This window comes from Tamandua tetradactyla, chromosome 21 (genome assembly GCF_023851605.1).
Source record: "Tamandua tetradactyla isolate mTamTet1 chromosome 21, mTamTet1.pri, whole genome shotgun sequence".
NCBI lineage: Eukaryota > Metazoa > Chordata > Mammalia > Pilosa > Myrmecophagidae > Tamandua > Tamandua tetradactyla.
Genome location: NC_135347.1, coordinates 17,110,405 through 17,135,322, shown reverse-complemented (window position 1 = coordinate 17,135,322; position 24,918 = coordinate 17,110,405). Strand labels below are relative to the sequence as shown.

At 37.7% G+C, this 24,918-nt stretch overlaps 1 protein-coding gene across 18 annotated transcripts in view; it reads left to right on the top strand.

Annotated features, from left to right (window-relative positions):
• APC (APC regulator of Wnt signaling pathway) overlaps positions 1-24,918 on the top strand; it is a 220,943-nt gene that overhangs the window by 37,511 nt on the left and 158,514 nt on the right. For 4 of the 18 annotated variants that reach the window (XM_077138955.1, XM_077138953.1, XM_077138950.1 and 1 more), the window contains one exon: positions 2,704-3,103. The exons of the other annotated variants lie outside the window; for them this stretch is intronic. The gene's annotated coding sequence lies outside the window, so the exon portion shown is untranslated. The remainder of the gene's footprint in view (positions 1-2,703; positions 3,104-24,918) is intronic. 18 annotated transcript variants of the gene reach the window in all.

The window sequence follows — 24,918 nt, the reverse complement described above, 5'->3', positions numbered from 1 at the left end:
TGCTGCAGAAATAGCAACACAATTTTTGTTGAATTTAGGAAAACTTTAATCAGAGAAAAGGTAAAGCAAGAGAAAATTCACTCATTAAAATGTCTCTAGATTGTGAAAAGGTACAAAGAAATGAAAAATCCTTCTTCTAGTTTGACTAACAGTCATTTCAGTGGGTTAGACGCTTTAATTACATCTCCTAATCCAACAACAGTTACCAGTTAATAAATGTCACATGAAAATAAGACATGTATTTGAGAAATATCAAAATTGAACTGTTTTAGATATAGAAAGAAACTTAGAGGACATATATTTCTACCTTTTTTATATTAGAAATGAAACTAGGTCCCAAAGACATTGATTTGCACAGAAAATGGAACTGGAATCTGATTTGTGACTCTAGCCAGCCTGGAATACTGTGTTATATTATAATTTTGGATTTTATCAATTTAATATATAACAAGTATAAATAAGGAGTTTGGATCATGATAATTTTTTAATGTACAATATAATTTTAATGCTACTATTAGTTTTCTATTCCTGTTGTAAAAATTTGCCACAAATTTAGCATTTTAAACATCATCCATTTATTATCTCACAGTCTCATAGGTCAGAATCCCAGTATAGAGTGGCTTACTTGGGCCCTAAACTCTGGGCTTTACAAGGCATCATGATATCATCTTGCCTAGGCTCTTATCTGGTGGCTCTGGGAAAGATTCCTCTTCCAGCCTCATTCATGTAGTTGGCAAAATTCCTTGCACTTACAGCACTGAGCTTCCCAGTTTCTTTGGCACATGCCTCTCCATTCCCCCTTCATGTTCAAGCCAACAGCAGCAAATCAAATCTTTCTCACGTCTCTGCCTTTCCCTTTTGATTCCAGCTAGAGAAAGATCTCTGCTTTTAAGGGCTTTCGTGATTACGTTGGGCCCACCCAGGATAATCTCTGTTTTAAGGTCAGCTAATTAATAACTTTAATTACACATGCCAAGTCCCTTTTGCCATGTGATGTAGCATTTTCTTGACCGTAGCACCAGTGAGACAAGTCATGGAAGCCAAAATGCTACCTAATTTTGCCTAAACAGATTTTATTTAACCTAATATATATTTAACATTTGACATCACACAAGGGCAGTGAAGCCAAAGTAATTCAGAAAGAGTAATTGTTATTGAGTCATCACAGTTTTTCTGATTTCTTTTGCTTTATTGATGTGCCTGCTACCAGGCATTATCATGTATTTGCCATGGCCATATAATTCAATGCCTAAACTCTGTTTCTTTTTAATTATTTAGCTAAATTAACATAAATATGTCTTCTGCATTTAAAGAAAATATTGTCTAGATATCTTCTCAGAGAAATCTGATTATTTCCAGTTAAAAAATGTATGAGTAAGGGGGATTCATTGTGGATGCCAAATGGACATTTTTAAAGCTGTTTTGTTTTCTCATTTCACTTATTGTGATTATAAAGGATGCATTCATTCAATAATATTTATTGACCACTTCCTTACTATGTGCCAGTCACTGCAGTGTAAACATGAGGATGATAATAATTGGGAGATATCATAGGTGAATATAACTTAGTGTAGGAAAGTGCTGATGAGACCTGGTGGGTAATCAACATTGACTTAGTAGTCAGACTGCCACTTCACTGTTGTGTGGACTTGGCTAAGTTTTTAAATTTCTTCAGGCCATAAGTCTTTCATGTGTGTGAATGGTGATACTTTCATCTCTACAGAAGTTTTGTTAGAGTTAGATGAGATCTTATGTATATAAAAATGCCAAATATAATGTCTGCTTCTGGTTTAGAAGCAAATTTATCATGAAGTTAATGAAGCTTAATCAACATCAGTTGCATGGCCCCTTCCCAGGGGCCTTTGAAAAAAAATTACAGAAATAATATGTTAGATTGTTGAATTTTATAAAATTCAGAAAAATTAAAATTCCTGTAATCCTATACCCAAGGATGGAATGCTTGATATTTTTATTCCCTCTTTGTGGTCTTCTCTGTGAATATATAATTCATGAAATAAAAACAGATATTTGTTATATTAAACACACAATACTTTGCATAAATATATATATAGCATGAATTATATAATCATATAATTGCATATCTTATAATTGTCTTCTGTGGCATAATTTTAATCGTCTTCTAAATGCATCAAAAATGTAATTAATCAAGCCATTGTTATTGATTATTAAGGTTGTTTCTAGTGTAAATGATGTGAAATATCCTCGAATATAAATATTTCTCCATGTATCTGGTTGTATATAGAATAATTCTTTTAACTGAGCTTGCTTGATCAAGGGTATAAATATTTTTAAAACTTTTGAAACATAATGCCCATTTTTGTGTATCCTCACTGACCTACAATATTATTTTAAAGTATCATTGCTTATTTAATAGGCAAAAATGGTATTCTTTTGTTTTTATTGCTATTTCTTTGATTCCTTAATGGAGTAGAACATTTTTCTATATATTTATTAGCTATACGTATTTTTTTCTCATGTTAATTGCCAGTTCATATACATATCCATTGTGCCAGTTTGAATCTATTATGTACCCCAGAAAAGCCATGTTTTAGTCCTGATCCAGTCTTATGGGAGCAGCTATTTCTTTTAATCCTAATTTAATTTTGTAGGACAGAAACTTTGATTAAATTTATCTCCATGGAGATGAGGCATGCCTAATTATGGGTATGATCTTTTGATTAGATGGAGATGTGAGTCCACCCATTCCAGGTGGATCTTGATTAATTTACTGGAATCCTTAAAAGAGGAAACATTTTGGAGAAATGACAGAAGCAAGATTGCTGACAGAAACTTCAGAGCAGGGCTGACACAGATGCTGACACTTGGAGAACAGAGACATGGATGTTTGGAGGTGCTTGGAGCCCAGCAGACTTCACCATGAGATGTGAAGCAAGCCAGAACCTGGAGAGAGTGAAGGGAAGCCAAGAGATGAAAGCCAGCCCCAGAGAAGCAAAATGAGGAACCACCAAATGGACAGAGACTGAAAGCAACAGACCCCAGGAGCAAGGACTAGTACATGCCAGCCACGTGACTTCCCAGCTGACAGAAGTGTTCCAGTCCCATTGACCTTCCTTGAATAAAGGTATCTTTACCTGGATGCCTTAGTTTGAACATTTTTATAGACTTAGCACTGTAAACTCCCTCTTTAAAAGCTGTTACAGTTCTGTTATATCACATTCCAGCAGCTTGCACACTAACACACCTAGGAAGCTTTTTCTTTTTCTTTCCATAGGTAGGCTCTGGGAATTGAACCCGGGTCTCAAGCATGGCAGGTGATAATTCTGCCACTGAGCCACCATTGTACCACCCCTTAGTAAGCTTTTTAACAAAGTGTTTTTCTCCTGTGAGCAGGGCCTAAGGCTGCATAGCATTCTAAATTGAAAGGAGGTTGGTAACTCCCATTTCAAAATGATTTCCATAGTATAGTGCAGTGACAGCTTTGACAGCAGGATCTAGAGAAGTGTTTAGTGTCCTCTTCTGTGGCAGCACATACCAATGCTTGAACCTCACCCTCAGAGAGTCTCACTAAATGTGTTTTAAAAGGTCCTCAAGGGATTCTGTTGTGCAGCCAGTGTTGAGAACCAGGGCTCAGAAACTTAGTTGCAATGGTGCATCTCAGCATTCTTTTCACCTACAAGACATAGGGCTTTGACTTTAAGTCGGAGTGCTCCATTTCCTCATGGAGAGTTATATTTTGCAATAATATTTATTATTTAGCATTTACTTTACCATTATTCCATTACAGCATCTGCATTTAAATGTTCTCTTTTGAAAATCTTTGGACATTAATTTTAAACCATTTCTTAAGACTACTATTTAATAAACATCTATTGCTGTGCACAAAATATTGTGATGTGCACATACAAGTTAAATCAAGTGTGAACTCTTCCCTCAAAATCCTCATAATTAGGAATGGGAGAGGAGATGTATAAACAGAGGTATATTATGTGTTTGTGCCATAAAAAAGGTAGGAGCACTGGAGAAAAGAGGAGGGTGAATACATTCTAGGTGATTTCTTCATGGTTATATGTATTTGAGCTGAATCTTTATTTGGACCAGAAAAGCAATTAATAATTCTTTACTTTAAAAAAGTATTTCACAGTTTATAAAGCTTTCTCACAACTATATTTGATCTTTACAGTGTAGCTCTATAAAATAAGCTGGAGAGGTAGTTATCCTCATTTTATAGATGGAGTAGCCAAGTTTTAGAAATGTTAGGTGATTTATCCAGAGTCATAGAGAAACAAAATGAAAGATTCAGAACTTGAATCTGAATCTTCAATCTCTATGTGCTGGAACCTTCTGTATTACATTAGAGAGTGAATAAAGGCAGAGAGTTTTAAGTGTAAACTGAATTTTAGAAATCACTAATTGTTTAGTTCAATTTGAATATTAAAATACAAGTTCTGAAATAGTAATAAAACTTGTGGTGTGGCAGGCAGAGTAATGGCCCCCAAAGAGGTTCACTTCCTAATCCCCAGAACCCGTGAGAATATTTGTTACATGACAACAGGGAATTAAGGTTGCAGATGTAATTAAGGTCGCTAATCAGCTAACCTAAAAGGGGCAATTATCCTAGATTATCTAGGTAGGCTCAATACAATCACAGGGGACCTTGGCTCTTAAAAGAATAAGAGGAAATCAAAAGATTCCAACCTGAAAAAGGGCAGGGCCAAGATGGTGGCGTAGTGAGGTGTGGGATTTAGTTCATCCTCCAGAGCAGCTAGTAAATAGCCAGGAACAGTACAAAACAGCTGCTGGGGCCACATCAGTGACCGGACACACTGTGTCCAGTCTGGACAAGCTGCTCTGCCTGCAAGCCCACCCGGAACCATGAGTCCCCCAAGCCGTGAAGCCAGTACCCTTCCCCCACAGGCTGCTTCCAAGCAGGGAAAGGAAAGATTTTACTTGCAGCAAGGGCTGAGTACAACCAAACTCCAATTGGGGAATTAACAAATTCTGACTACTAAAAATAGGCCCCCAGTTCAGCTGGACCTTGAATAAAAGCCAGGGTTGCTTTTTTTTTTTTTGTCCCAGTGCAGAGGGGGCAGGGCAGATGGAAAAAGAAAAAATGAAAGGGAAAAAAAACAAGAGTTTTTTTTTTTTTTTGGATCAGATAGTACATTATATTTGAAAGGGTCTGGGTCCGCAAGGAAGGAGGGGGCACACAGGACATGAGGATATACAAAACAACATAGCAACTTAAGCTCTTGATTGGCAAACCTGAGGAATGGGGGTCCTGCTCTGAAAAGGATTTTACTTTTTTCTTTTATGTGGCTGTGTTTCTACAGCTTGACTACTCTTTGGATACAGCTGCAGGGTTTCTCAGACTCCATCTGCCTCAGGCATAGGCAGAATTAAGCTTGTTTGAGTGTTTGGAGCCTGCGCCTTCCCCAGGAGAGGGGTGGGGCCCAGCTCAAGTGGGATCCTTCCCTCAAGGAATTCAGACCCCAGGGTCTGGAAAAGTAAAGCGATTAAAGCCAGACTACAACCTCTCCTCTGTCTCAACCATGCCCCCAGCAAAGAGAGTCTGCAGAAGTTAAGGGCACATTTCCTTATGCTGGTGGGACCTGCAGGCAGAAAAGCACCACATACTGTGAAGGATAGGAAAAACACAGAGTCCAGAGGTTTCATAGGAAAGCTTTTCAGCCTGCTGGGTCTCATCCTCAGGGAAAACTGGTGCAGATGACTGCTTCCTCCAGAGGAGGCCAGTTTGGTCTGAGAAAATCTGGCTGGGATCTATAATACCTAAGTAGACCCTCCAAAGAGGGAGGGTGTTTAAAAAACAAAGCATCATATGGGCAGGGCAAGAAACAAGAAAGCAACAACTGAAAAATTCTGATCTATTAAACAAAACCTAACCTAGAGGTCTAGAATAAGCTGAACTGAATGTCAAAGATCAGACAGAAACAAAGTCAACCAGCAAGAAAAACCCAGGTAAAAAAAGTGAAACAATCTCCAGAACAAACTAACGAAGTAAACTGAATGCCTAGATGTCAGCAAAAAATAATGAATCATACTAGGAAAATTTAAGATATGACCCAGTCAAAGGAACAAACCAACAATTCATTTGAGATACAGGAGTTGTAACAGTTAATTCAAATTGTTTGAACAGACATGGAAAAACCTCATCAAAAATCAAATCAATGAATTGAGGGAGGATAGAAAGAAGGCAAGGAATGAACAAAAAGAAGAAATCGAAAGTTGAAAAACAAATCACAACTTATGGGAATGAAAGGCAGAGTAGAAGAGATGAAGAAAACAATGGAAACCTGCAATACTAGATTTCAAGAGGCAGAAGGTAGGATTAGTGAACTGGAGGACAGGACAGCTTAACTCAGAGAAACAAAAGAAAATATAGGGAAAAGAATGGAAAAATATGAGCAGGGACTCAGGGAATTGAATGACAACATGAAGCACACAAATATACATGTTGTGGGTGTCCCAGAAGGAGATGAGAAGGGAGAAGGAGGAGAAAAACTAATGGAGGAAATTATCACTGAAAATTTCCCAACTCTTACGAAAGACCTAAATTTACAGATCCAAGAAGTGCAGCGCACCCCAAAGAGAATAGACCCAAATAGGCGTTCTCCAAGACATTTACTAGTTAGAATGTCAGAGGTCAAGGAGAAAGAGAGGATCTTGAAAGCAGCAAGAGAAAAGCAATCCATTACATACAAGGGAAGCCCAATAAGATGATGCATAAAATTTTCAGCAGAAACCATGGAGGCGAGAAGACAAGGGGATGATATATTTAAGTTACTAAAAGAGAAAAACTGCCAGCCAAGAATTCTATATCCAGCAAAATTGTCCTTCAAAAAATGTGGGGGTAATTAAAACGTCTTCAGACGAAAAATCACTGGGAGAATTTGTGACCAAGAGACCAACTTTGCAGGAAATTGTAAAGGGAGCACAAGAGACAGATAGGAAAAGACAGGAGAGAGAGGTGTGGAGAAGACTGTAGAAATGAAGACCATCATTAAAGTTACAAAGAAGAAAAATTGCATATGACATATAAAATCCAAAAGGCAAAATGGTAGAAGAAAGTACTGCCCTTACAGTAATAACACTAAATGTTAATGGATTAAACTTCCCAATCAAAAGACATAGACTGGCAATATGGATTAAAAAACGGGACCCAGTGGAATAAGCATATGTTGGGAATGTTTGTGTTTCTTTCTTGTAATTTTTTTTTAATTAATAAAAAATTAAAAAAAAAAAAAACAAGACCCATCTATATGCTGGCTACAGGAAACACATCTTAGACCCAAGGATAAACATAGGTTGAAAGTGAGGTTGGGAAAAGATACTTCATGCAAATAACAATCAGAGAAGAGCAGGAGTAGCTATACTAATATCCAACAAATTAGACTTCAAATGTAAAACAGTTAAAAGAGACAAAGAAGGACACTATATATTAATAAAAGGAACAATTCAACAAGAAGACATAACAATCATAAATATTTATACACCAAGCCAGAATGCTCCAAAATACATGAGGCAAACACTGAAAAGAGAAGTAGACACATCTACCATAATAGTTGGAGATGTCAATTCCCCACTCTCATCAATGGGCAGAACATCTAGACAGAGGATCAATAAAGAGACAGAGATTTGAATAATACAATAAATGAGCTAGACTTAACAGACATGTATAGGACATTACACCCACAATGCCAGATACGCCTTTTTCTCAAGTGCTCATGGATCATTCCTAAGGACAGACCATATGCTGGGTCACAAAGCAAATCTCAATAAACTTAAAAAGATTGAAATCATACAAAACACATTCTCAGATCCTAAAGGAATGAAGTTGGAAATCAATAATAAGCAGAGTGCTAGAAAATTCACAAATATATGGAGGTTCAACAACACACCCTTAAACAACCAGTGGGTCAAGGAAGAAATAACAAGAGAAATCAGTAGATATCTTGAGGCAAAGGAACATGAAAACACAGCACACCAAAATTTATGGGATGCAGCAAAGGCAGTGCTAGAGGGAAATTTATTGCCCTAAATGCCTACATCAAAAAAGAAAGAGCAAAAATCAAGGAATTAACTGTCCACTTGGAAGAACTAGAGAAAGAACAGCAAACTAACCCCAAAGCAACCAAAAGGAAACAAATAATGAAGATTAGAGCATAAATAAATAAAATTGAGAACATAAAAACAATTGAGAAAATCAGCAAAACCAGAAATTGGTTCGATGAGAAAATAAGATAGATGGACCCTTAGCAATGTTGACAGAAAGAAGATGCAAATAAATAAAATCAGAAATGGAAGAGGAGACATAACCACTGACCCTGCAAAAATAAAGGAGGTAATGAGAGGATACTATGAACAACTTTATGCTAATAAACTAGACAATGTAGATGAAATGGACAACTTCCTAGAAAGGCATGAACAACCAGCATTGACTCGAGAAGAAATAAACGACATCACCAAACCAATCACAAGTAAAGAAATTGAATCAGTCATTAAGAAGTTCCCCCAAAAGAAAAGTCCAGGACCAGATCACTTCACATTTGAATTCTACCAAATGTTTAAGAAAGAATTATACAAATCCTGCTCAAACTCTTAAAAAAAATTGAAGAGGAGGGAAGGCTACTAACTCATTCTGTGAAGCCAACATCACCCTCATACCAAAGCCAGACAAAGATATTACAAGAGAAGAAAATTATGGACCAATTTCTCTAATGAATATAAATGCAAAAATCCTCAACAAAATTCTTGCAAATTGAATCCAGCAGCACATTAAAAGAATTATACACCATGACCAAGTAGGATTCATCACAGAATATGCCAGGATGGTTCAACATAAGAAAATCAATTTATGTAATATACCATAGCAACAAATCAAAGCAGAAAAACCACATGATCATCTCGATTGATTCAGAAAAGGAATTTGACAAAATTCAACATCCTTTCTTGTTGAAAACACTTCAAGGATAGGAATAGAAGGGAACTTTCTCAACATGATAAAGGGAATATATGAAAAACCCACAACTAATATCATCCTCAATGGGGAAAAGCTGAAAACATTCCCCCTGAGATCAATAATAAGACAAGGATGTCCACTATCACCACTGTTATTCAACATTGTGTTGGAAGTTCGAGCCAGAGCAGTTAGATAAGAAAAAGAAATACAAGGTATCAGAATTGGAAAGGAAGAAGTAAAACTCTCACTGTTTGCAGATGATACACTACTGTATGTCAAAAACCCTGAAAAATCCACAGCAAAACTACTAGAGCTTTTAAATGAATACAGCAAAGTAGCAGGTTACATGACCAACACTCAAAAATCTGTAGTGTTTCTATACGCTAGTAATGAACAATCTGAGGGGAAAATCAAGAAAAAAAATCCATTTACAACTGCAACCAAAAGAATAAAATATCTAGGAATAAATTTAACTAAAGAGACAAAAGACCTATACAAAGAAAACTGCAAGAAATTGCTAAAAGAAATCACAGAAGACCTAAATAAATGGAAGGGCATGCCATATTCATGGATTGGAAGATTAAATGTAGTTAAGATGTTAGTCCTACCTAAATTGATTTACAGATTCAATGCAATACCAATTAAAATCCCAAAAACTTATTTTTCAGAAATAGAAAAACCAATAACCAAATTTATCTCAAAGGGCAGGTTGCCCCGAATAACTAAAATTATCCTGAGAAAGAAAAATGAATTTGGAAGTGTCACGCTACCTGACTTTAAGGCATATTATGAAGCTACAGTGGTCAAAACAGCATGGTACTGACCTAAAGATAGATATACTGACCAATGGAATTGAGTAGTGTTCCAATATAGACTTTCTCATGTATGGACAATTGATCTTTGAAAAGGCTGTCAAGCCAACTCACCTGGGGCAGAACAGTCTCTTCAATAAATGATGCCTAGAGAACTGGATATCCACATGCAAAAGAATGAAAGAGAGACCATATCTCACGTCCTATTCAAAAATTAACTCAAAATGGATCAAAGACCTAAACATTAAATCTAAGACCATAAAACTTTTAGAAGAAAACGTAGGGAAAATATCTTATAAATCTTATAATAGGAGGTGTTTTCCTTAGGCCTTACACCCAAAGCATGAACATTGAAGAGAGAAATAAATAAATGGGAGCTCCTCAAAATTAAATACTTTTGTACATCAAAGAACTTTGTCAAGAAAGTAAAAAGACAGCCTATACAATGGGAGACAATATTTGGAAACAATATATCAGATAAAGGTCTAGTATCCAGAATATATAAAGATATTGTTCAACTCAACAACAAAAAGACAGACAACTCAGTTACAAAATGGGCAAAAGACATGAACAGACACTTCTCAGAAAAGATGCTCAACTTCCCTGGCTATTAGGGAAGTGCAGATCAAAACCTCAATGAGATGTTCTCATACCCCCCAGAATGGGCATTATCAAAAAAACAGAAAACGACAAGTGCTGGAGAGGATGTGGAGAAAGAGGCACTCATCCACTGTTGGTGGAAATGTCAAGTAGTATAACCTCTGTGGAAGGCAGTTTGACAGTTCCTCAGGAAGCTAAGTATAGAATTGTCATATGCCCTGGCAACAGCATTGCTGGGTATCTACTCAGAGGACTGCGCGGATTTCCCTAAGGAACAGGAGAGAAGAAGGGGCGCCACACAGGATTAAGAAATGACAGACACAAGAACCTAGTTAAGTAGGGTTAGGGGACTCAAGCTCATCAGGACCAAGAATACCGAATAAACTGACATCCACATATTTATTGTGCTCTTACATGAGAACTGCTTTAGGGAGTATAATTAAAGCAAGATTGTTTTTTAATATTTGTCATGCCTGCATAGCTACAAAGTTTGGGTCACAGTTCCTGTCCCAGGAACCATTTATTACTTATCAGAATGCTTTCTGTACAGCTCTCTTTGGGCACCAGAGTCAGCATCCTTGGGAGCAAAGTGAACATTGACCAACCTGCCTGAAACTGCAGAGGCAGAACTTTCCCACTGTAAGGCCATACTAGATAAGGTGGATACAGGTTGGACCTCATTTCACAGGAAACCAAGGAGCCGTGCCTCCAGAGTTATTCTGACATGGCTTTTCCAGCAGTCAGAGGCCTGCCAGCAGTCAGGGTCCCAACAGAGGACATGAGGGCAAGGACACAAACGGACATTAGCACATCAATGTTTATAGCAGCGTTATTTACAGTTGCCCAAGAGATGGGAACAGCCAAAATGGCCATCAACAGATGAGTGGCTAAACAAGCTGTGGTATATACATACAATGGAACATTATGTAGCTGTAAGACAGAATAAAGTTATGAAGTATATAACAACATGGATGGACCTTAAGGATATTATGCTGAGTGAGATTAACCAGAAACAAAAGGACAAATACTGTATGGTCTCACTAATATGAGCTTGGGGAATTTCTGTTAAGAACAGTGACCATCAGGAGATAGAAATAGGGTAGATATTGGGTAATTGGAGCTGAAGGGATACAGATTGTGCAACAGGGCTGATTGTAAAAATTCAGAACTGGATAGCACAATACTACCTAACTGTAATACAATAATGTTACAACATTGAATGAAGCTGAATGTGAGAATGATAGACGGAGGAGACCTGGGGACACAAATGAAACCAGAAGGAAAGATAGAAGTTAAAGACTGAGATGATATAATCTAAGAATGCCTAGAGTGTATAATGATAATGACTAAATGTACAAATTTTAAAATGTTTTTGCATGAGGAACAACAAAAGAATGTCAGTACTGCTGGGTGTTGAAAATAGATGGTAATTCATATTTTAAAACTTTAACTTATGTGAGACTAAAGCAAAAAATGTTTATTTAGTACAAAATTTATATTTTGACTAGTGCATTTCCTAATATAACTTATGTGGACAACTTAATTGAACACCATAAGTACACAGAACCTTGAACAGGGTGTGAAATTTTGTAAGTTTGTCCAGAGTGATGCCCTGATAAATCCCAGAGTGATTTGAACAGTGAATAAAAAAGTATTTGCAAAGTCCTCTTGGGGGAATGGTGAGAAAGGGGGAACTTTCAGCTTCCTCAAGTGGAGAATTCGTGATATTTTCACAAGCAGTAAGGACAACCAAAGCAATAGGCTGAGCTCCCAGTCTTGGGGGTTGTTCATATATAACTTAACCCCACAAAGGATAGGCTAAGCCTACTTAAAATTAGGCCTATGAGTCACCCCCAGGAGAACCTCTCTTGTTGCTCAGATGTGGCCTTTCTCTCTCAGCCAACATGAGAAATTCACTGCCCTCCCCTTCTCTACATGGAACATGACTGACTCCCAGGATTGTGGACCTTCCTGGCAATGTGGGACAGAAATTCTAGAATGAGCTGGAACTCAGCATCAAGGGATTGAGAAAACCTTCTCAACCCAAAAAGGGGAAGAGCGAAATGAGACAAAAAGTATCAATGACTGAGAGATTCCAAACAGAGTTGAGAGGTTATCCTGGAGGTTATTCTTACACATTATATAGATATCACCTTTTTAGTTAAGGTGTAATGGAAAGGCTGGAGGAAACTGCCTGAAAATGTAGAGCTGTGTTCCAGTAGCCATGTTTCTTGAAGATGATTGTGTGATGGTGTGGCTTTTGCAATGTGACTGTGTGGTTGTGGGAACCTTGTGTCTGTTGCTTCTTTTATCTGCCTTGTCAACAGATGAGTACAACATATGAAAAACTAAAGTATAAGAGGGAGGCAGAAGAATGAGAGTTAGAAAAGGAGATGTGATGATGAAACCAAGGTCAGAGTGATACAAAATGAGAAGGACTCAAACTCTGTTGTTGCCTTTGAAGATGGAAGCTGTGAACCCATAAACCAAGAAATGTAATCAGTCAGTCTCTGGAATCTAGATAGGGCAAGGAAGAAGATTCTTCCTTAGAGGCTGCAGAAAGGAATGTAGCTCTACATTCACTTTGAATTTAAGAGAAGCCTAGGGAACCCATTTCACACTTCTGAATTCAAGAGCTTTAGATTGTTTCATGCCACTAAATTTGTGGTAATTTGTTGCAGCAGAGGTAGGAAACTTAATAAATGTAGGAGGCCTTACTGTGTAGGAAGACTAAGTAACATGTCATGTAGGATACTCCATGATTAAACTCTAAACTATTTAAAGTCAACTTTCAACAGTGGAAGACCATAAAAATCAAGTCCACTTTGAGCAGTGAAAAGCCATGGAAAGTTCAAGAGCAGAGGTGTAAAAAACTTTTCATGTTTGCTGATTAGAGAGGTGTGAGACTGGAAGAAGGAAGAAGAACTGAGATTCTACTATTGGTGCTAGAAATACTTCTTTGAGAAAGTTTTGCCCTTTGGGGTAACACAATACATGGATAACCCTGGCTTGTAGAAAACTATGGCTATATTTCCCATTTAGTTCAAAACAGATACATCTTGCATAAGACCTATGTACAACACTAAAAATCCCATTGCCATTAGAACATTTCAGCTCCTTCCTATAGTGCATGTAAAATGGAGAAGAGATGGGAGAATTGGTTTTCACATCCAATTTGGCCTTGGAGATCTAACTCATTTTATTATCTTCTTTTTTATCATGCTATCGTGTAGTGTAAATCAGAAGAATGAAAGGTTTCTGAATGAATCTGTACTTTATTTGGCAGCTTGGACTGGTAGAAGTTAAATTTATACTACCAAGTGTTTTTTTAACTTATAATTATCATTTTAAATACAATGACTTTTCCTTGATCTCTACAGGCATGAATAAATCTATTCTATTAAACTATATATGAAGTCTCCATAAAGAGAGGGCACTAAATATCAATACAAGAATCAGTAAAAACAACTGAAAGGAGCACAGATTTGACTCATATGCCAGTTAATATTGTTGCTCATATTCTTCTTGTCATTTTTCAAAGTCTCAAGGCTTAAATTAGGTCAAACATGTCTATGTAACAAGTGGAATGCAACATTTAAGATATGAAGAATCCTATTAATTGATGCTTCTGGAAACCTTTGATTACCAGACAAAGGCCATGGATTCTATTGCCTGAAATGCTCAGTAACTAATTCCTAAGACGCCAGGGTTACAAAGAGAAAAAGAGTTTATTACTAGGTACATAGTAAAGGGTGCAGTTGGCCTGTGGGGTCAAAATCTGTCTCCCCAAACTGCAGTAATTCTGATAATTTTATTAGAGAAAAAGATGGGCAGAGTTTAGGATGATGAGCAGTGGCCCCAGATGGTGTAATTACAGTTGATCTAATTATTGAGCATGCACAGATTGATTACTTGCTTAAAGAACATGTATGCGAAAATGGCAGAATGAGGTTAAAGTGTAAGCTACTGCGCATGTCAGGAAGGCCCACTTTGGTTAGATCCAGCCTCAGTTATCAAGATAACTTTGGACTCGGGGTGGGTTAATTCTGGGCTGACACAGGACCCTTTGTTAATAAATGTTAGGGACTGTCTTTAGTGATTACAAGACTCTAAAGTTGAAAAACTGGATAACTGGTACAAATGAAAGTTAGTCACAAGGTTTGTTGTTGTTGTTCCTTATTTAATCAAGGTGACATAAAGTGTGAAAGTAAATAGAGGTGTCAACATGATTGTAAAAAGACAATTTTTTCTAAAGTGAGGAAGCATTGTCTAAAACAATAAGGAAGGAGATGGTCAACATACATATCAATAAGTATATTGGTCTGATAAGACATAGAATCTTTGTCATCTAGGCAGATTAATCAGATGATTAAAAGCCTTTTATAGCGTCTCACTAAGAGCAAACAAATAATCCAAGAAAACATTGTCATTTTAACAGAACAAAAGTCAAATTCTTGTTTTGCATGAAGATATATCTGGTAAGAAAACTTAAAAATTTTATAAAGCTATAAAATCTTTGCCAACCTTAACCACAACCAATAAAATTCACTTCCAACAAGACTTCTCCAACTTACTATATCCATCTATTTTGTCCTAAACATTCCTGTTTCTCATTCTGCAGCAATCAATAATTTTACTTTAGAGAAAAAAGTACTCTCTTTTTTCCTTAACAAAAACACTTTCTGCAGACTTCCGGGAATATGGCTGAATAGAGTAGCTTGAGATTTGCCTTGCTGCATGGAAGAGTTCAAGAAGGGATAGGAGGGCGACTGAAGCAGTGATTCAGGTGTGCGACTGACCTGGGAGAGCCAACTGCACCACAGAGAGCAGCCCTGATTGCAGAGGCCAAGGAACTGAGAGGCAGAAAGCTGGAGCCTGGCATGGGGGCATGGAGCCCATGGGAGTACACAGTCAGTACCTGGGGACTAGGAAGTAAGCCATGCTGCATTTCTTGGGTGCACTATCCTCACCAGCGCAGCCCCATGACTGGCAAATCATCCCACACCCCATGCAGCCAAACTCCGTCACCTGCTCCCCTTCCCTGTGCTTCAGCTACCCCTACTCCTCCAGCCCCCAGTGCATGTACCTGCCCCACACTCCCATCCCAAGTGCAGCTCATCCCACCTCTCCTACACCCCTCCTGAGCACTACCTCCCCCTCACTGCTCCCTGCAGGCTGTTGCCTGCATGTAAAGGCTATGAGTACTAACCTCCATACCCAGGCTACCCCTGCCCCCTGCCCATAGTGTCACACACCCTCACCCTGCCCACCCTGAGCTCTGTGCATCAGTTTAAGGCGCTCCCAGCCCCAAGCATGTGCACCAGCCTCAAAACGCTTCATTCAGCTCTGGGAACTGCACTTTACAACAGTCCTAGAACCACGTTTGCGCACAGCCCTCAGCCACACTTCCCACCTCTGAGAAAGTCTGACCTGCACAGCTGGGTCACATCTGCCGCCAATCCATGGAGGCATAACACCAACCTGCTGCCACAGCTCTGTGTATGCACACAAAGGGCCCATGCCTTAGACCAGCACACACCAGGGTTACTCCCCCCAGACTGGTGTGTCCACAAAGCTACATCCTTCCTGGCCTCTGGATGCCCATATTCACAAGCATTAGTGTAACATCCCCAACCTGCTCCTATACCTGCCCTGAAACAAATCACCACACTGAATGCCAAATCCCGTACCCTGCTCCCTGCTATACTACCATCCCACAGACATAAGGCCTTAAGACTACTGAAATAAATCAACTTCCAGAGTAAATCAATCAAGATATTTTGTTCGTTTCCCAGTGCCTGCCCATGCAAAAAAAAAAAAAAAAGATATTTACATGCCACAAAGACAGCAGAAGATCACTAAGCATATCACACTGCAGGCAGATATTGCCCTGCCTAATGACCAAATTAAAACACCAGAGGAGACAAAGACTTTGGGATAACTAATCAAAGATATTCCTACAACTCTACTTAATACAATAAGTGTGATAAGACTGAATTCTTGATATTCTCACAAGCAGTGTGGACAATCAAAGCTATAGGCTGAGCCCCCAATCTTGGGGTTTGTTCATATGAAACTTAATCCCACAAAGGATAGGTCAAGCCTACTTAAAATTAGGCCTAAGAGACACCCCCAAGAAATCCTCTTTTGTTGCTCAGATGTGGCCTCTCTCTCCATCCAACACAACAAACAAACTTACCACCCTCCCCCTGTCTACGTGGGACATGACTCCCAGGGATGTGGACCTTCCTGGCAATGTGGGACAGAAATCCTGGAATGAGCTGAGACTCAGCATCAGGGGATTGAGAAAACCTTCTCAACCAAAAGGGGGAAGAGTGAAATGAGACAAAATAAAGTGTCAATGGCTGAGAGATTCCAAACAGAGTTGAGAGGTTATCCTGGAGGTTATTCTTATGCATTAAATAGATATCACCTTGTTAGTCAAGACATAGTGGAGAGGTTGAAGGGAACTGCCTGAAAATGTGGAGGTGAGTTTCAGTAGCCATGTTTCTTGAAGATGATTGTATAATGATACAGCTTTCACACTATGGCTGTGTGATTGTGAAAACCTTGTGTCTGATGCTCCTTTTATCTACCTATCAAGAGACAAGTAAAACACATGGAATAAAGATGAATAATAGGGGGAACAAATGTTAAAATAAATTTAGAGTGAAATGCTGGTGATCGGTGAGGGGGATGGGTGGGGGGGTATGGTATGTATGAATTTTTTTCTGTTTTCTTTTCATTTCTTTTCCTGAATAGATGCAGATGTTCCAAGAAATGATCGTGGTGATGAATATGCAACTATGTGATGATATTGTGAATTACTGATTATATATGTAGATGGGAATGATCAAAAGTTACGAATGTTTGCGTTTGGTGTTTTTTGGTATTTTTTTAAAAATTTAAAGATCAATAAAAAATAGAAAATAAATAACTGGGATAGTAAATGATATAAAGGGGATCAAGAAGACAGTACAAAAGTACAAAGAGGAATTGGAAAGAATAAATAGAAAGATAGTGGATATCACAGAGGTTAAAGACTGTTCACCAAATAAAAAACATACTAGAGGCACACAACACCAGATTTGAAGAGACAGAAGAAAGAATAAGAGATATAGAGGACAGGATAACTGACGTCAAAGACTCAAGACAGCAATGGCAAAAAAGATGGAAAAAATTAAATTGTATCTCAGGGAAATGATAAACAAAACAAAGTGCACAGATGTTATAATCATTAGTGTCCCAGAAGGAGAACAGAGGAATAAAGGGCTAGAAAGAGTAGTTGAGGATATATTGGGGGAAAACTTCCCAACCCTCATAAAGGACATAAATATACAAATCAAAGAAGCTCAGTGAACTCCAAACAGAATAACTAGGCCTCCAAATAGGCCTTCCCCAAGGCACATACTAATCAGTCTGTCAAACGTTGAAGAGAAGCAGAAAATCCTGAAAATGGCAAGAAAAAAACAATCTGTTACATAGAAGGGAAATCAAGTAAGATTGAATTCAGACTACTCAACTAGCACCCTGGAGGCAAGAAGGCAGTGGTATGATATATTCAAGTTCCTGAAAGACAAAGACTTCTGGCCAAGAATTCTGTACCAGCCAGGAATTCTGTACCCAGTCAAATTGTCCTTCAGAATTTTCACAGACAAAGAAGTCCTGAAAGAATTTGTCAACAAGAAACTGGCACTACAAGAAATACTAGAGGGTGGGCCACGGTGGCTCAGCAGGCAATTCTTGCCTGCCACGCCAGAGGACCCGGGTTCGATTCCTGGTGCCTGCCCATGTCAAAAAAAGAAGAAGAAATACTAGAAGGTGTTCTGCTGGCTAAAAAAAAGACAGGAGAGGGAGATCTGGAGGAGGGCACAGAATTGAAGAGTACCACTGTTCTAGTTTGCCAGCTGCCAGAATGCAATATACCAGAAACGGAATGGCATTTAAAAGGGGGAATTTAATGAGTTGCTAGTTTACAGTTCTAAGGCCGAGAAAATGTCCAAATTAAAACAAGTCTATGGAAATCTCCAATCAAAGGCATCCAGGAAAAGATACCTTGGTTCAAGAAGGCCAATGAAGTTCAAGGTTTCTCTCTCAAGTGAGAAGGCACATGGCAAACACAGTCAGGGCTTTTCTCTCGGCTGGAAGGGCACATGGAGAATACGGTGTCATCTGTTAGCTTTCTCTCCTGGCTGCCTATATCATGAAGCTCCCCGGGAGGCGATTTCCTTCTTTATCTCCAAAGGTCGCTGGCTGGTGGACTCTCTGCTTTGTGGTGCTGCAGCATTCTCTGCTCTCTCTGAGTCTCTCATTCTCCAAAATGTTTCCGCTTTTATAGGACTTCAGAAACTAATCAAGATCCACTCAAATGGGTGGAGACATGTTGTCACCTAATCCAGCTTAACCAACCACTCTTGACTAAATCACATCAACCAGGGAGATGATCTCATTACAGTTTCAAATATACAATATTGTATATGGGATTATGAAATGGGATTTATATTAAAATATGGCTTTTCTTAGGGGGCATACTTCCTTTCAAACCAGCACATTTCACCCTCTGGCCCCTAAAAAAGACATGTTTTTCCCATATACAAAATACATTAATTTCATAACAATATCAGAAACCTTAAACAAAGAAGTCCTGAAAGAATTTGTCAACAAGAGACTGGCACTACAAGAAATACTAGAGGGTGGGCCACGGTGGCTCAGCAGGCAAGAATGCTTGCCTGCCACGCCAGAGGACCTGGGTTCGATTCCTGGTTACTACCCATGTGGAAAAAAAAAATACTAGAAGGTGTTGTGCTGGCTAAAAAAAAGACAGGAGAGGAAGATCCGGAGGACGGCATAGAATTGAAGAGTACCACTAAACATAATTTAAAGAATACAAAGAGAAAGCAGGAAAAGAATATATAGATCTGACATGTAAAATTAAAAAAAGATAAGATGGTGGAATCAAATGCCTTTTCAGTAATAACTTTGAATGTTAACGGACTAAATTTACCATTTAAAAGATACAGATTAACAGAATGGATTAAGAAACATAATCCAGCTATATGCTGCTTACAAGAGGCTCACCTTAGACACAAGGATACAAATAGATTGAGAAAGATTTTCCATGCAAGTTGCAGCCAAAAGAAAGCAGGAGTAGCTATGCTAATATTGGACAGAATAGACTTCAAATGTAAAAACATCAAAGAGACAAAAAAGGGCACTATATTCTAAGTAAAGGGTCAGTTCACCAAGAAGATCATAAATATTTATGCTCCCAATCAAGGAGCTCCAGAGTACATAAGACAGACATTGGCAAAACTGAAGGGAGTGATAGATGTTTCAACAGTAATAGTAGGAGGCATCAATACACCATTCTCCTCTATAGATAGAACAACCAGACAGAAGATTGACAAGGAAATAGAGACGTTAAATAACATCATAAATAAATTAGACCTAACAGACATATAATTAGACCTAACCCCATATATTTGGGGTCATTGCACCCCAAAGCACAAGGATGCACATTCTTCTCTAGTGCTCATGGGACATTCTCCAGGATAGATCATATGCTGGGGTACAAAACAGGTCTCTATGAATTTAAAAACACTGAAATTATTCAAAGCACTTTCTCTGATCACAATGGGATAAAGCTGGATCTCAATAACCACCAAAGAATGAGAGCATTTGCAAATATATGGAGATTAAATAACAAAGTCTTAAACAACCAGTGGGTCAAACAGGAAATTGCTAGAGAAATCAGTACTATCTAGAGAGGAATGAAAATGAGAATACAACTTATCCGAACTTATGAGATGTGGCAAAGGCTGTGCTGAGAGGGAAATTCATTGCTCTAAATACCAAGAATATTAAAAACCAAGAAAGAGCAAAAATTGAGGACTTAACAGCACACCTGGAGGAGCTTGAGAAAGAACAGCAAACTAACCCCAAAGCAAATAGGAGAAGAGAAATAACAAAGATTAAAGCATAGATAAATGAATGGGAAAACAACAACAACAAAAAAATAGAATCAATAGAACCAAAAGTTGATTCTTTGAGAAAATCAGTAAAATTGATGGGTCACTAGCAAGACTGACAAAGAAACAGGATACAAGTAACCAAATCAGAAATAAGAAGGTGGGTGTTACCACAGACCCTGAATAAATAAAAGAAATCATAAGAGTATACTACAAACAACTATATGACAACAAACTAGACAACTTGGATGAAATGGACAAATTCCTGGAGACACATACAAACTACACTGACTCAGGAAGAAATAGAAGATCTCAACAAACCAATCACAAGTAAAGAAATTCAATCAGTCATCAAAAATCTTCCTACAAAGAAAAGCCCAGGGGCAGATGGCTTCACAGGGGAATTTTATCAAACGTTCCAAAAGAAGTAACATCAATCTGGCTCAAGCTTTTCCAGAAAATTGAGGAAAAAGAAACTTTACCTAACCCATTTTATGAAGCTATTATCATTTTTTTATTAATTAAAGAAAAAAAAGAAATTAACACAACATTTAGAAATCATTCCATTCTACATATGCAATCAGTAATTCTGAACATCATCACATAGATGCATGATCATCATTTCTTAGTACATTTGCATCGATTTAGGAAAAGAACTAGCAAAACTACAGAAAAAGGTATAGAATGTTAATATAGACAAAAAAATAAAAATAATAATAGTGAAAAAAAAAGACAAACAGACAGACAGACAAAAAAAAAAACCTATAGCTCAGATGCAGCTTCATTCAGTGTTTTAACATGATTACTTTACAATTAGGTATTATTGTGCTGTCCATTTTTGAGTTTTTGTATCTAGTCCTGTTGCACAGTCTGTATCCCTTCAGCTCCAATTACCCATTATCTTACCCTGTTTCTAACTCCTGCTGGACTCTGTTACCAATGACATATTCCAAGTTTATTCTCGAATGTCGGTCCACATTAGTGGGATCATACAGTATTTGTCCTTTAGTTTTTGGCTACACTCACTCAGCATAATGTTCTCTAGGTCCATCCATGTTATTACATGCTTCATAAGTTTATCCTGTCTTAAAGCTGCATAATATTCCATTGTATGTATATACCACAGTTTGTTTAGCCACTCTTCTGTTGATGGAGATTTCGGCTGTTTCCATCTCTTTGCAATTGTAAATAACGCTGCTATAAACATTGGTGTGCAAATGTCCGTTTGTGTCTTTGCCCTTAAGTCCTTTGAGTATATTCCCAGCAATGGTATTGCTGGGTCGTATGGCAATTCTATATTCAGCTTTTTGAGGAACCGCCAAACTGCCTTCCACAGTGGTTGCGCCATTTGACATTCCCACCAACAGTGTATATAAGTGTGCCTCTTTCTCTGCATCCTCTCCAGCACTTTTCATTTTCTGTTTTGTTGATAATGGCCATTCTGGTGGGTGTGAGATGATATCTCAGTGTGGTTTTGATTTGCATTTCTTTAATGACCAGGGACATTGAGCATCTCTTCATGTGCCTTTTGGCCATTTGTATTTCCTCTTCTGATAGGTGTCTGTTCAAGTCTTTTTCCCATTTTGTAATTGGGTTGGCTGTCTTTTTGTTGTTGAGTTGAACAATCTCTATAAATTCTGGATACTAGACCTTTATCTGATATGTCATTTCCAAATATTGTCTCCCATTGTGTAGGCTGTCTTTCTACTTTCTTGATGAAGTTCTTTGATGCACAAAAGTGTTTAATTTTGAGGAGCTCCCATTTATTTCTTTCTTTCTTCAGTGCTCTTGCTTTAGGTTTAAGGTCCATAAAACCGCCTCCAATTGTAAGTTTCATAAGATATCTCCCTACAATTTCCTCTAACTGTTTTATGGTCTTAGACCTAATGTTTAGATCTTTGATCCATTTTGAGTTAACTTTTGTATAGGGTGTGAGATATGGGTCTTCTTTCATTCTTTTGCATATGGATATCCAGTTCTCTAGGCACCATTTATTGAAGAGACTGTTCTGTCCCAGGTGAGTTGGCTTGACTGCCTTATCAAAGATCAAATGTCCATAGATGAGAGGGTCTGTATCTGAGCACTCTATTCGATTCCATTGGTCGATATATCTATCTTTATGCCAATACCATGCTGTTTTGACCACTGTGGCTTCATAATATGCCTTAAAGTCAGGCAGCGTGAGACCTCCAGCTTCGTTTTTTTTCCTCAAGATGTTTTTAGCAATTCGGGGCAACCTGCCCTTCCAGATAAATTTGCTTATTGGTTTTTCTATTTCTGAAAAATAAATTGTTGGGATTTTGATTGGTATTGCATTGAATCTGTAGATCAGTTTAGGTAGGATTGACATCTTAATTATATTTAGTCTTCCAATCCATGAACACGGTATGCCCTTCCATCTATTTAGGTCTTCTGTGATTTCTTTTAACAGTTTTTTGTAGTTTTCTTTATATAGGTTTTTTGTCTCTTTAGTTAAATCTATTTCTAGGTATTTTATTCTTTTAGTTGCAATTGTAAATGGAATTTGTTTCTTGATTTCCCCCTCAGGTTGTTCATTACTAATGTATAGAAATGCTACAGATTTTTGAATGTTGATCTTGTAACCTGCTACTTTGCTGTACTCATTTATTAGTTCTAATAGTTTTGTTGTGGATTTTTCTGGGTTTTCGACGTATAGTATCATATCGTCTTTAAACAGTGATAGTTTTACTTCTTCCTTTCCAATTTTGATGCCTTGTGTTTCTTTTTCTTGTCTAATTACTCTGGCTAGAACCTCCAACACAATGTTGAATAATAGTGGTGATAATGGACATCCTTGTCTTGTTCCTGATCTTAGGGGGAAAGTTTTCAATTTTTCCCCATTGAGGATGATATTAGCTGTGGGTTTTTCATATATTCCCTCTATCATTTTAAGGAAGTTCCCTTGTATTCCTATCTTTTGAAGTGTTTTCAACAGGAAAGGATGTTGAATCTTGTCAAATGCCTTCTCTGCATCAATTGAGATGATCATGTGATTTTTCTGCTTTTATTTGTTGATATGGTGTATTACATTAATTGATTTTCTTATGTTGAACCATCCTTGCATACCTGGGATGAATCCTACTTGGTCATGATGTATAACTCTTTTAATGTGTTGTTGGATACGATTTGCTAGAATTTTATTGAGGACTTTTGCATCTATATTCATTAGAGAGATTGGTCTGTAGTTTTCTTTTTTTGTAATATCTTTGCCTGGTTTTGGTATGAGGGTGATGTTGGCTTCATAGAATGAATTAGGTAGTTTTCCCTCCACTTTGATTTTTTTGAAGAGTTTGAGGAGAGTTGGTACTAATTCTTTCTGGAATGTTTGATAGAATTCAGATGTGAAGCCGTCTGGTCCTGGACTTTCTTTTTAGGAAGCTTTTGAATGACTGATTCAGTTTCTTTACTTGTGATTGGTTTGTTGAGGTCATCTATTTCTTCTTGAGTCAGAGTTGGCTGTTCCTGTCTTTCCAGGAACCCATCCATTTCATCTAAATTGTTGTATTTATTAGCGTAAAGTTGTTCATAGTATCCTGTTATTACCTCCTTTATTTCTGTGAGGTCAGTAGTTATGTCTCCTCTTCCATTTCTGATCTTATTTATTTGCATCCTCTCTCTTCTTCTTTTTGTCAATCTTGCTAAGGGCCCATCAATCTTATTGATTTTTTCATAGAACCAACTTCTGGTCTTATTGATTTTCTCTATTGTTTTCATGTTTTCAATTTCATTTATTTCTGCTCTAATCTTTGTTATTTCTTTCCTTTTGCTTGCTTTGGGATTAGTTTGCTGTTCTTTCTCCAGTTCTTCCAAGTGGACAGTTAATTCGTGCATTTTTGCCTGTTCTTCTTTTCTGATATAGGCATTTAGGGCAATAAATTTCCCTCTTAGCACTGCCTTTGCTGCATCCCATAAGTTTTGATATGTTGTGTTTTTGTTTTCATTCGCCTCGAGGTATTTACTAATTTCTCTTTCAATTTCTTCTTTGACCCACTTGTTGTTTAAGAGTGTGTTGTTGAGCCTCCACGTATTTGTGAGTTTTCTGGCACTCCGCCTATTATTGATTTCCAACTTCATTTCTTTATGATCCGAGAAAGTGTTGTGTATGATTTCAATCTTTTTAAATTTGTTAAGACTTGCTTTGTGACCCACCATATGGTCTGTCTTTGAGAATGATCCATGAGCACTTGAGAAAAAGGTGTATCCTGCTGTTGTGGGATGTAATGTCCTATAAATGTCTGTTAAGTCTAGCTCATTTATAGTAATATTCAGATTCTCTATTTCTTTATTGATCCTCTGTCTAGATGTTCTGTCCATTGATGAGAGTGGTGAATTGAAGTCTCCAACTATTATGGTATATGTGTCTATTTCCCTTTTCACTGTTTGCAGTGTATTCCTCACGTATTTAGGGGCATTCCGGTTTGGTGCATAAATATTTATGATTGTTATGTCTTCTTGTTTAATTGTTCCTTTTATTAGTATATAGTGTCCTTCTTTGTCTCCTTTAACTGTTTTACATTTGAAGTCTAATTTGTTGGATATTGGTATAGCTACTCCTGTT